The sequence below is a fragment of the Typopeltis vanoorti genome, chromosome 26 (assembly GCF_054136105.1).
Source record: "Typopeltis vanoorti isolate ZY-2024b chromosome 26, IOZ_Tvanoo_1.0, whole genome shotgun sequence".
NCBI lineage: Eukaryota > Metazoa > Arthropoda > Arachnida > Uropygi > Thelyphonidae > Typopeltis > Typopeltis vanoorti.
The window spans coordinates 28,061,293-28,073,652 of NC_143574.1; the positions used below are offsets into that span (position 1 = coordinate 28,061,293).

Below are 12,360 nucleotides of genomic sequence, written 5' to 3' on the forward strand. Positions count from 1 at the left end.
ATAAATAGAGTAGGAGTCAAATGGATGTGTAACCTTATTAAGCAAGGGATTGGTAAGAAAGGGATGATGTCCGTTATGAAAATTATAAGCAACAGGCTAGAATAGTCACCGCTGCTGTACGGAGAGCAAAGTCTAAGTATGAAAAGAAACTGGCTCTTGCTAAACAATCCACAAGAATTCTATCGATATGCTGCATAAAAGAAAGAACGAATATGAAAGAATAACTCTTCTAAATGCAGAAGAGGTTGTTCGATTCAACTAATGAGTGTCTATTTTGCTAAAAGCGATCACCTGGTGTACGCGACATTGAGTTTACTGCTACCTCTTCACTGGATGAAGAAACTCAGGTGTATGAGGCCGAGGTACTAGAGCTGTTGCACAAACTCAATAAGAATTCAGCAATAGAGACTAGTGGGATAACTAGTGGGATATCAGCCCGTGTGCTAAAAGAGTGTTCAGCTGAACTGGCCATTCCTTTGACCAGGATGTTTAATATGAGTCTGACCACAGGGAAGAATACAAGGAATGTATGGTAATTCCATTGCACAAGAGTGGTGAAAAGACCGATGTATCCAACTATCGACCAAATAGTATCTCAGGAGCGGTGGTGAAGATTTTGGAAATATTGGTTAGGGCTTGCATTCAGAAATGGGTTGACAGTGAATCTCTACTTTGCAATGAGCAACATAGGTTTACTAAGGGAAGATCGTGTTTTAGCAACTTGCTCACATTCTATAACAATGTTACTATTGAAATAGACAAACGGGAATGTATAAACCATGATACGTTTGGATTTTTCTAAGGCTTTGGACAGACTACAGCATGGCAGACTGTGGCATAAATTGGAGAATATGGGTTTGGATTATAAAATATTAGCGTGGATAAGAGGATGGCTGACTGACAGATATCAAAAAGTGGTATATGGGAGATGTGAGTGTGCAAGATTTAAGGTAACAAGTGGTGTACCAGAAGGATCAGTGTTTGGTCCACTGTTATTCAATCTGTACATTAATGATATTGGAAAGGATTTTTTGACAAGAGACATATAGCTATTTGTGGATGATGCAAAGATGGGTAGAGTAATGAGGAATGTTGCTGATATGCAGTTCTTGCAGAATGATTTGAATAGGCTGGAATTGTGGGCATGGGAAAATGGGCGTCAGTTCAATATCAGTAAATGTTAAGTCATGCACTTTGGCGTAGTTAGATATCCAATGTCGTATTATATTGGTGGGATGAGGCTAGAAGAAAATGATGAGGTTAGGGAACTTGAAGTTCGGGGGGGCCATGTAGCAAAGATTGCAAATACAACTCAAAAGATAATTGTGCTGAAAAACGTTCACATGTAAAGATAAGGATGTTATTTTGCCTCTTTACAAGGCCTTGATAAGACCTCACTTGGACTGTTGTGCGCAGGTCTGATCTCCTGGTTTCAATTGTGATTCCGATATATTGGAGAGAGTACAAATGAGTGTTAAAATGATATCAGGATTGTAGAATACTGATTATGAAGGCAGATTGAGAATTCGTAGACTGCAGACACTTGCAAACAGGAGAAAGAGGGGTGATGTGATTGAGACTTACAAACTTCTGAAAGGAGAATTCGAAATCTTTTCAAATGTTCTCCTCCCTCCATAAATAAAAAATTCCATTTTTCATTTTATTGAGGATGGGGAAAAGACAAGAGAGTATCATTAGAAGGTGAGAATGAAAGTCGCCAAGAAGGGGGTGAGGACTAGATTTTTCTTTCAGAGGGTGGAATGGATTGCCATTGGATGTTGGGAGTGCAAGCAGAGTGAATGAATTCAAGAATAAGTATGATAGCTGGCGTGTGGGGGGGGGAGGGATATGGCCTCCCTGGATGAGTCCCTGACTCTCTGGAGGCCTCTCTTAATAATAATAATAATAATAATATATGAAATAGATACATACGAAGACATTTATCTAAAGATATTTAATACAGAAAACATGCATGAGTTGGGAACATCGTTCTGTGTTTAATCTTAATTCTAATTAAATCTTTAATCCTGATTTAATTCTAATTTCATTTTAATTTCCTCTCAATTTAATCCGATGAGTAAATCTGACTTCGCAATGGCCAATGCTAGAAATGTCGACTCCTGTCTAAGAGGAAGTGGTGCTTTCTGATTTTTCGCAATATTTCGAGCAGCTTCTGCTCCTCTCTTTCACTTCCAACACTCTCATCCATCCAAATGGCACCGTAGTTAAACAGCTAAAGATAAAGCTGACCTCCTGGCATTACTCCTCTCTTCCAACTCCTGCGAAAAAAAAGATTTAGTACCAAAAGTCGACGATAGGGGAAATATTGGCGCCGGTGGAGCCGAAAACAAGCGGATAATTACATTAAAGGCAGATAAAATGGAATAATAATATTTCGACGGTGTAAGCGACAGCTGCGTCATTCATTCCAGCTGGATATGTGGCACGTCACAATGATAATAAGAATAAGAATAATTAAACCAAAACAACTTGCGAGAGACACAGAAATTAATGTAGTGATTGAACTCACAGGAAATGTTTTATTCATCAGAAACTTCTTAATCATAGCTCTCAGTGCTACAGCTGACATAGGACCTATACGCAGGTTATGAAGCCTTCTAAATTCCCGAAGGGCCGCTACGGCATTGCACTGTTTAGGTAAAACAAGTAAAGCACGCTGAGAAAAGGTAGGACGCATGTTGAGCAAAATCGCGTCAATCATTCGAATAACTGCCTGAACGCTCCCAATCCCTTTTTAAGTGGACTTGGTGGCGCTGCTGTCACGTACGCACAGTAAAATTTGCATAATCCTTTTTACCTGCGTTTACTGCAAACATTTGACTGCTTTCGGCTCCGCCAGCGCCAAAATTTCCCCTATCGGCGACTTTTGGTACTTTTTCCCCGTCGAATTCATCTCCCCATGCCTTCGAAAGTCTCAATATAAAATGTGGTCTCATTCCGAGTATTAGTTTTAGCTACAGATACCTCCAAAGAGGGAACGTTAATTTATGGACACCCTGTATATATAACACCTATGTATTTTTACCGCTGCACAGTAGTTCTGACAGTAAAATCCTCTCTTACAGCAAGTATGTGGCACAATCTGTAGAGCAAAGCTCCCAAATGAAGAAGTCATATATCACGAATATATAGAAACATCAAGATAGAAGAGATATCGCCTGCTGACACAGGATTACACTATTCAAAGCAGCCAGTCGTGAAAAGACTAGAATCATTCATGGGAGGCGAAACGTTACAGTAAAGCCGCATGCCGTTATGGCTGTTCTCCTGATTAAAGTGTCGATAGAATAACACTGAAACTTGTGCTTGAAACATTGGAGTAGAAGACTGAGAACAGTGACATCTAGAATCCAAAGTCTGTACTACCAAATACGATCAAAGTGTATTGTGCAAATTAGACGCACTACAGTACAAAATCGCGCCACCATCGCCATCTCATAGATCAAATTTATATGATTATTTTTTTTAGAGTTTAAAATGTCAGATTCGGAATTTGAAAATTTTAAATATTTGTAAGAATTAAAATATCTCTGACATTTGGTAAACATTTCCAGCAAACGCGTATGACATACTTGTATTTATCGAATAAATAAGTTTGCCTTTATAAATTCGAGAAGATATAGAAAATATCCAACGAATATAAATAACGCCTTATGTTTATGGTAAAACATTTATAGAATCTTAAGTGTTTAATTGGGGGTGCTGCATATACAAAATAAAAAAAAAACAGTAAATTATTTTCCTAATCAGTAACCAATTTATTAATATATTAATAAATAAATTTACTTATTAACAAATTGCTTAAAAATATTTCACCCTCACCAATAATAAAAGTTTCGTATACAGAACTAACGCTTGCAAGCATACACTTTATCTGTAGCGACACTGCTCGTTGAGCAGTGTCGGATTCACTTATTACGTGCAGTGATAAGTGCAAACTATCGACGAGTCTAGCCGGAACTGACCGAACGTGATAATTCTGACACTGCCTTAGATCGCAGTGCATTTGTTTCGTAATCTAAAGCGTTAATCGAACAATTCCAATTATTAACTATTCTGCCACTGTCGAAACATAAAATGTGACCTTTAACATGTTGTACTGCATTTATATAATGTTGTAAGCATTGTTATTATTTATAAACACAAACAAAATTTAATTTTTTCGTTTTTTCCTTGGGGGTGCTGCAGTGTCGCAGTGCTTATGAGTATTATACTGAGCATAATCCATAGAATAACCTCTATATCACTTCTTTGTCATAATCTGGAATTAAACCGCTAAATTTTGAATATTCTATTAATATAAAATTTATTAAGAATAAATGTAGAAAAAGAAAATATCGAATATCTTCTTACAGTTCTTAAAGGGTGCTTTAGCGCCCATAACCTTCCAAGGTATTTTGATAAAGATAAAGAGGATTATCCCTGTGCCTATAAGTATACTTTATATCATTAGGAACTTCGTGAGCATTCCTTGACATCATACTATTTTGTATGCAAGTTATTTCAGTATTTAGCTCATTGATGACTCCAGCAATACGCAGTAGACCTACACAATCTGCATTTGTTGGCTTGATTATGTCAAACATCGGTTGGTTGCTTGATTGTGACGTTAGCCTTGAGTTCTTCAACTGCTTTTCCTCCTTATGACAATCAACAGTCAGCCGGGAGAAAAAAAATGCAATATAGATCCATCTCTTAATAAAATTTTGTCCAATTATGATGTTCCTTTGTCCAAGTAATCTTGTTCCTTTCTGTCCAAACAAAACAATGTTTTTTTCCCTAACTTTTCAACTTCTGATACCAAAATAGATTGGCCTTCTACGAACAGTAACACTAGAACACCGTACTCCACAACCCTTATTCCACTCACGCATCAACACTGCGAAATGTCAACTTCCTGTTCCGAAGGCGAAAATCTCTTCAACACCTGATCATCTCTTGCAGTCGAGGCCATTATTTAACCTGAGCAATGTTTTGTTTAACATCCCTCGCTAGATTCGTATCATGTAATGGTCCTCACAGCTGTAGACTGGCAGCACTTCCTCGTGCAGACTGACTCCCGTTGCCTATCCCATTATGGGGAACAATAATAGGATAACGGTGCTTCCAATCGAGAATTATGACTGCTAGTTTAGAGAGCTCCCTATGAGTAATATCCAATGATTGTGTTCAAACATGCACGTTGGCAAAAATAAAGTCAAAACTCATTGGCTTGTTTGTGAATGTGTTCAGTCAATCTGTTTGTCTGGTCACCTTTCATATGATAACACTTGACTAAGAAAACATATTTGCATTTTGTGCAAAAATATTTGTAATTAGTGTAAAAATATTTGCAATTAGTGCAAAAATAGTTGTAATCAGTGAAAAAATAGTTGCGATTAGTGCAAAAATATTTGTAACTAGTGAAAAATTTTTGCAATTAGTGCAAAATATTGGCAATTAGTGTAAAAATATTCGCAATTAGTGTAAAAATATTTGTAAACGCACAAACCAGTCTGCCAGACAACATGCAGTTTTGTACTCATCTCATAGACAGAGCTGCATGAAAGACGTTATTTTTAGAAAGAGCATGGAAAATCTTCCCTATTTTTGTCTCGTGGCAAAGTATAAAACTTATTTTAGAAAATAAGCATTTAAAATTTCTTCGGCAAGCAAAAGGATTTTAGAAAGCCTGTTTCATAACACAGGAATGTTACTTTTCACGACTTGCCTTAGTATTACACCGAGTGAAAGATACGATCCAAATGGGGTTTGTGTTTCGCCTTCCATTAATGTTATTTATGGCATTATGACATCATTTACAAATTATGACATTATTGACAAAATTTTGAAAAAATATAATAAGCAATTAGTTATAATAATCTTTTTTTTTAAGTTAAAAACTAAACCTAGGAGAAAAAAAAATTCTGTATTGAATAGAATAGCAAAGTAGTTTTAAAATTAAACTTTGGTATTAGTCTTCGCAAGTTATTGTTTTTATTATAAATAATACTTTTATAAAACTTTCTAGTGTTATTTTTTTAAAATAATTATTACGATATATGGTTTCGATAATCCTTAATTATTATTATATTTTTATTTTATTTATAATAAAAGTATTTATTTATAGACTATTTTACTAAATATTAAATCTAGGAAAACTTAATGAGTATTTTATAAATAAAAGAAAAAAATATTCGTACACCTTTTTTTTTCTTACTAATATTAACTTTAAAAACCGGATAACAAACCGACTATCAGGATTGGGTGTGAATAATAGAATCAATCGATTCCATTATTACATCTTTGCGGTGATTGATTCATTCAATCCAATATCCTTGGAGGGTAATGGATGGCAATTCTGTAGCCAATGAAGTTCTAATTGAGGCTCAGCTATTGCTGTTACCCTCCTGCCATGATCAGAGCTTTAATTGCTCAAAATAACACCTTATCCATACACTGTCCTCTACAGATAACGGGGAAGATGAAAAGCATTCTTGCTTCGCCCCTTTAAGCCAGTCCTTATAAGGACTATCAGGATTGGGTGATTGATTCATTCAATCCAATACCCTTGGAGGGTAATGGGTGGCAATGCTGTCTAATGAAGTTCTAACTGAGGCCCGGCTATTGCTGTTACTCTCCTGCCATGATCAGAGCTTTAATTGCTCAATAACACCTTATCCCTACACTGTCCTCTACAGATAACGGGGAAGATGAAAAGCATTCTTGCTTCGCCCCTTTAAGCCAGTCCTTATAAGGTCCTATAAGGACCATCAGGATTTCAATCCAATACTCTTGGAGGGTAATGAATGGCAATGCTGTAGTTAATGAAGTTCTAACTGAGGCTCGGCTATTGCTGTTACTCTTCTGCCATGATCAGAGCTTTAATAGCTCAATAACACCTTATCCCCACACTGTCCTCTACAGATAACGGGGAATATGAAAAGCATTCTTGCTTCGCCCCTTTAAGCCAGTCCTTATAAGGACTAAGCTAGTATTTTTTTAGCAAATTAAGGAAAGCAGTTTTAAAATTAAACATCAGTATTTCAGTATTAGTCTTCGCAAGTTATTGTTTTTATTATAAATCATATTTTTATAAAACTTTCTAGTTTTATTTATTTTTAATATTTATTACGATATATTGTTCGATAATCCTTAATCATTATTATATTTTTTATAAAACTTCCTAGTTTTATTCTTTTAAAATAATTTTTGTTTATAAAACTTCATAGTTTTATTTTTTTTTAAATAATTATTACGATATATCGTTATATTGATATATCGATATTACGATATATTGTTTCAATAATCGTTAATTATTATCATATTTTTATTTTATTTATAAAAAAAAGTATTATTTATAAAATATTTTATAAAAAATTAAATTTAGGAAAATTTAAAAAGCATTTTATAAATAAAAGAAAAAAATATTCGTACACCTTTTTTTTTTTATTAGCATTACGATTAAAAATCAGATACAAAAAAATTGCATTTTATTTTATTTTGGCATTGTAAATTATAATTTTACAATAAATGCCTAACAAAATTGGTTTTTAGTTTTTATTTTTATTTTTATTTATTATTTATATATTTATATTTATATATATATATATATATATGGTAAATTTAAGTTACTCTTTGGGAATTAATTTAGCTTATTCGTAATAATATATGCTCATGTGCAATTGTTTTCTTTCCAATCTATCAAAAACATCATTCTAACGTTGCTAATAATAATTCTTTTCCGTATAATACCAGATGGTTTCATCTTCCGCATTTTTTTTATTGTTTACTTCTTGACGACAGCAGTGAATTTTCGGATGTTTCTTACCCATAATGCAATGCGAAACGCTTACGTTCTAGAACGGTTTGAGAAACTTGAACTATAACCAGTGAGTAACACGCTTTCGCTATTTATCTGCATGTGGATCTCAAAAGGTGAGTGTAGTTCGTTGTTTTTATATGCGATGAAGCCAGTTTGATCGCTGTGATGTATACAGATTTCTCGGGAATTTGTGGGTTTAAATAATTTTGACAAAAAAGGCATTTTTATATGTCTCTTTGATGCCTGTTTGAAACAACTCAAAAAGCACAACAAAAACAAAACAAGAGCCTTTGAGGTCGTACCATAATAGGTCATCCAGAACTGATAGTAATAATTAAATCTTCTTTTTTATTTTATGATGAGCAACAGACCAAAAACAATAACCTTAAGTGACATCTGTTGACACGTACATCTCTACTCACACCTAAATATTATAATATAATCATAAACACGTGACTATATAATCAAATATTTACGTTAACATGTCAGAAACGTAGAATGCGAGAGTGGTCGGACATCTACTAATGGCCTAATATGCCTTGGAACACAGTATCCGCTAAAGAAGCCGAACATAGTTCACCAATTTTAAAATCTATTCGTGAAGATGTTTTTGTTGTTGTTATTGTTGTTGTTTTGTTTGCTACATCAGACAGTAAAGCTTCACCGTGTTTTAGAAACCATGTACATTTATCAACATATGCGATAGATGACTTTGGGGAGTAATTGAATAGTTGGCTATGTAGCTACAGCTGTTCGATATATGCAAACACATGCTGGTGCATACTCTATTGGGGAAATGTGGTTATGTAGGGAGTGGAATGTCTCTCTTTGTGTGTGTGTGTGTGTGTGTGTGTGTGTGTGTGTGTGATATGAATATTTGCTGCATTCCATCCATTATTGAACAAAGTACTATATAAACATGAGTACATATAAATACTAATTAGATAGTGATGATAAAAATGTAATCATAATTAAAATTGGCCAAGGTGGTCGCTGACCTCCGATAGGAGTTGGCACTTAAAGAAGAACCCTAATTAACCCTGCGGGGGTCGCGGCTGATCTGACAGATACAAACAAATTGTTTAATATAAATATTCTTACACATATCCAGTGTATAGCTTGGAGGTCATGAGTAGCTGCGCATGCGTATATGACGAGTGATATTCCACGTTGTTTACGCAGTCAGTTTTGGTTTAACTGATTTTTGGTTTAGTTTTTTTTTTTCCTTTGTTCAATAATTTCTAGATTGTAACTGAAAATAAATAAACCATCATGTATTATATTTGCAGTACTTTTTTTTTTTTTTAAAGTTTTATCGCATTTTAGCACATACTAGTAATGAATGTATCTCTCAGATACACGCGACCTACGCCGTAATTTTTTTGACCCCGACCTCCGCAGGGTTAAGATAGAAATTAGAAACAATCCCTTATCTAGCATGGGAATGCACTTATCTTCGGTGAGAGGTGGAAACGGGCTACCTACCGATCTCGGATACTTTGCACTCACTCTTAATAAAGATGGACAAAGAAGTTTCCGATTAATTTGCATAATATCCAAAGACTTACGTAGAATTCCGGTAATCAGTCCCATAAGGATCGCATAAGCAGAGTTTCAAGAATCAGTAATTTAGCTCACTCGCCTAAGGGTCGAACTGCCAAGGTCAGGGCTAACCCTTCGCCAGCGTGCCACTAGCAAATAACTTTTATTCGAAACTAGTTTCACAAATTCCTATCAATGCTAATAACAGAAATTCTATCTGACTAATGAAAGCCTTTCAGCGTAAAAATTTCTCATCAGCGCCAAGATTATTTACTGGAAACAGAACAAAAGACCTTGTCGAAGGAATAGGATGCCAGGGAACGGATTATTGACCCACTGATTGTTGAAACTAAAAGGACATCGTGATGTTCTTGTGCGCTGATCACTCTACGATTTGGATGTTATGCAAATTATCTGCAAGACTTTGTCTTCTTGAATTATATCGAGCGGCCTTACTGTAGTGCCTTCATTAACCTGCAGGGCGATGTTTTTTTTTTTTTTTTGCCCAATAATACGCTCTCGATGAACCCCCAAAAATAGCCAAAACGCAGTTATGTTTCTCACTTTAAAAAAAGAAAAAAATTACGTTGTCTTTGCACTAATCAGTATGTAACGGTTTATACTTATTAAAAAATATATATAAATGCCAAGCATATGATGACTGTGATTACCTTCAAAAGAACAATTATTAAACGATCGAAAATATTATTTTATATTTTACATATAACATCAAGAAATCACGTGACCAGAACTGATACATTACTTCGTTTTTCTCAGATATTTAAATTCAAGTAATGAGAAAGAATATAATGAGCATTAGTTGACAACATCGCTTGAAAATATTAGGAAACTATTTTAAAAAAAAAGATAAATGCGCATTGATAACGTAATTTCACATTCTAGCACGCATATCGAGCGTTAAAAAAATAAATAAATAAAATTAAAAAAAACAATCTATCTAGAATGACGTAATTTACTTCACATTTTGGCAATTTCATTTGAGTGACGCGAAAAGTTACACGAGTTGCTAAAGTATTGTTGTCATGGAAACATAAACGTACGCGGTCATAGCTTGCTTTATTGCAAAAAAAGCCAAACGTTTTTGGTATTATAAAAATAAGCTTTCTTCGAAAACTGTGAAATATGCTTCTTATTTTTTAAGATTTCATGAGATAGTTGATGTTTTGAAGACTACTTCACATGCCGAGACACTGTGGGCATTCGAGAAGATAGTTTTTTAATATATCATCAAATATTTCTTCTTTTTTTTTGCTAATCTTTTGATACATATCCAATTGTATGTACCAATATCAACAACGAGTCCAAACTGGTAACATGTTTCGTGTTTCCATGACAGCAATAGATTCTATGTGTCTAAAAGCAAACATGACAGCTTTCTTTCTACCTGGATATTTGATACAATCATTATTATTCACGATGAAGCCGGAAAATCAAATAAATCTCCCCTAGTTTAATCTATAGAACTATACATCAAAGAAAACCAATACTAAATACATCCTCTGTCCAAAAAGAAACCGAACTTTTCGAAAATAGACGAAACTAGTGGCGCCACCTGTTGTATCTTTTTGTTGTCGAAAGCGGCAACCTTCATTAGTGTTGTGTCAACTGTTTATGACATTTGTTTCATTAGAAGCCGAGTTAGAGCGCTATGAGTGACTGTGTGTTTTGGCGAACGGTCGGAAAATGAGTTTCAAACAGAGAGCTGCGATTGACTTTTGTGTTAAACTTGGTTAAACGTTTTACCGAAACGCATCAAATGCTTCAAAAAGCATACGGGAATGAATGCTTTTCACGCAATTCAAGTTCACGAGTGGTTTAAGCGATTTCAAAGTGGTCGTGAGACGCTTGAGGACGACGAAAAGTCTGGCCGTCCAAAACCTGGAATGAGCGAAGTTAACATCCAAAAGTGCTTAATTTCATCAAAGAAAACCCGAAATCGTCCGTGAGATTGGTTGAAGATGAATTGGGGATTCCAAAATCAACTGTGCACAACATTTTCACCGAGAGTTTAGGCCTTCGTAAATTTAATTCGCGATTTGTTCCCCACAAGTTGACCGACGACCAAAAAATGTATCGAATTGAACACTGCAAGCCTCATTAAAATCGCTCTTAAGGACTCAAACTTCCTTGAAACGATCGTTACTGGTGACGAAAAGTGGTATTTTGAGTATGAGCCCGAAACAAAGCGCCAGAGTGCTGAGTGGAGACCACCAGAAGAGGGGCATCCGAAAAAAAGTCGCTTGGAGAAGCCAAAAGCAAAGACAATGCTGATTTGTTTCTATGATTCCAAAGGCATTATCCACAAAGAATTCGTTCTGCTTGGCCAAACGGTCAATGATGAGTTTTATCTCGAAGTTTTGAAGCGATTGATAGTGAGAATTCGTCGCGTACGGCATGAATATCGTGACGACTGACCGTTCGTCCAAACACACTGTCACTCTTGGCACTATAACTCGGCTTCTAATGAAACAAATGTCATAAACAGTTGACACAACACTAATGAAGGTTGCCACTTTCGACAACAAAAAGATACAACAGGTGACGCCACTAGTTTCTTCTATTTTCGAAAAGTTCGGTTTCTTTTTGGACAGAGGGTGTATAACTCCCACTCGTGTCATACAAAAAAAATAAATAAAAGAATGCAAAAAAATAAATAAAATAAAGCAAATAAATTACTGTGAACTATCAATATGACATCATCGCTTTGACGTCATTAAGAAACCATGCGATTGGACTAAATGGTACGTTAGTTACTTCAAGAGCAGCCAAAATCCTAAATAAAGTGCTAATGAATTTAAAACTTAACTTAAATAAATTTCACGGAATTTTCACAATCTTTACTGACATTTAGGACCTCCTTAAGAACTATAAGAAGTGTATTCTACAAATGTTTAATTCTATCCGGGTTGTTTTCATTTAAAGTGGATGCAAATCAGCTAATAAATGTAAATACACAGACAACAACGATACAA

At 35.0% G+C, this 12,360-nt stretch overlaps 1 protein-coding gene across 3 annotated transcripts in view; it reads left to right on the forward strand.

Moving 5' to 3' along the window:
- Positions 1 to 12,360, forward strand: part of LOC150092438 (alpha-2C adrenergic receptor-like) — a 50,208-nt gene that overhangs the window by 22,259 nt on the left and 15,589 nt on the right. The window contains exon 1 of one of the 3 annotated variants that reach the window (XM_090415040.1): positions 7,878 to 7,938. The exons of 1 other annotated variant lie outside the window; for it this stretch is intronic. The gene's annotated coding sequence lies outside the window, so the exon portion shown is untranslated. Of the gene's footprint in view, positions 1 to 7,877; positions 7,939 to 12,360 lie in introns of those variants that run through there. One more of the 3 variants, XM_090415038.1, reaches the window with a different exon arrangement.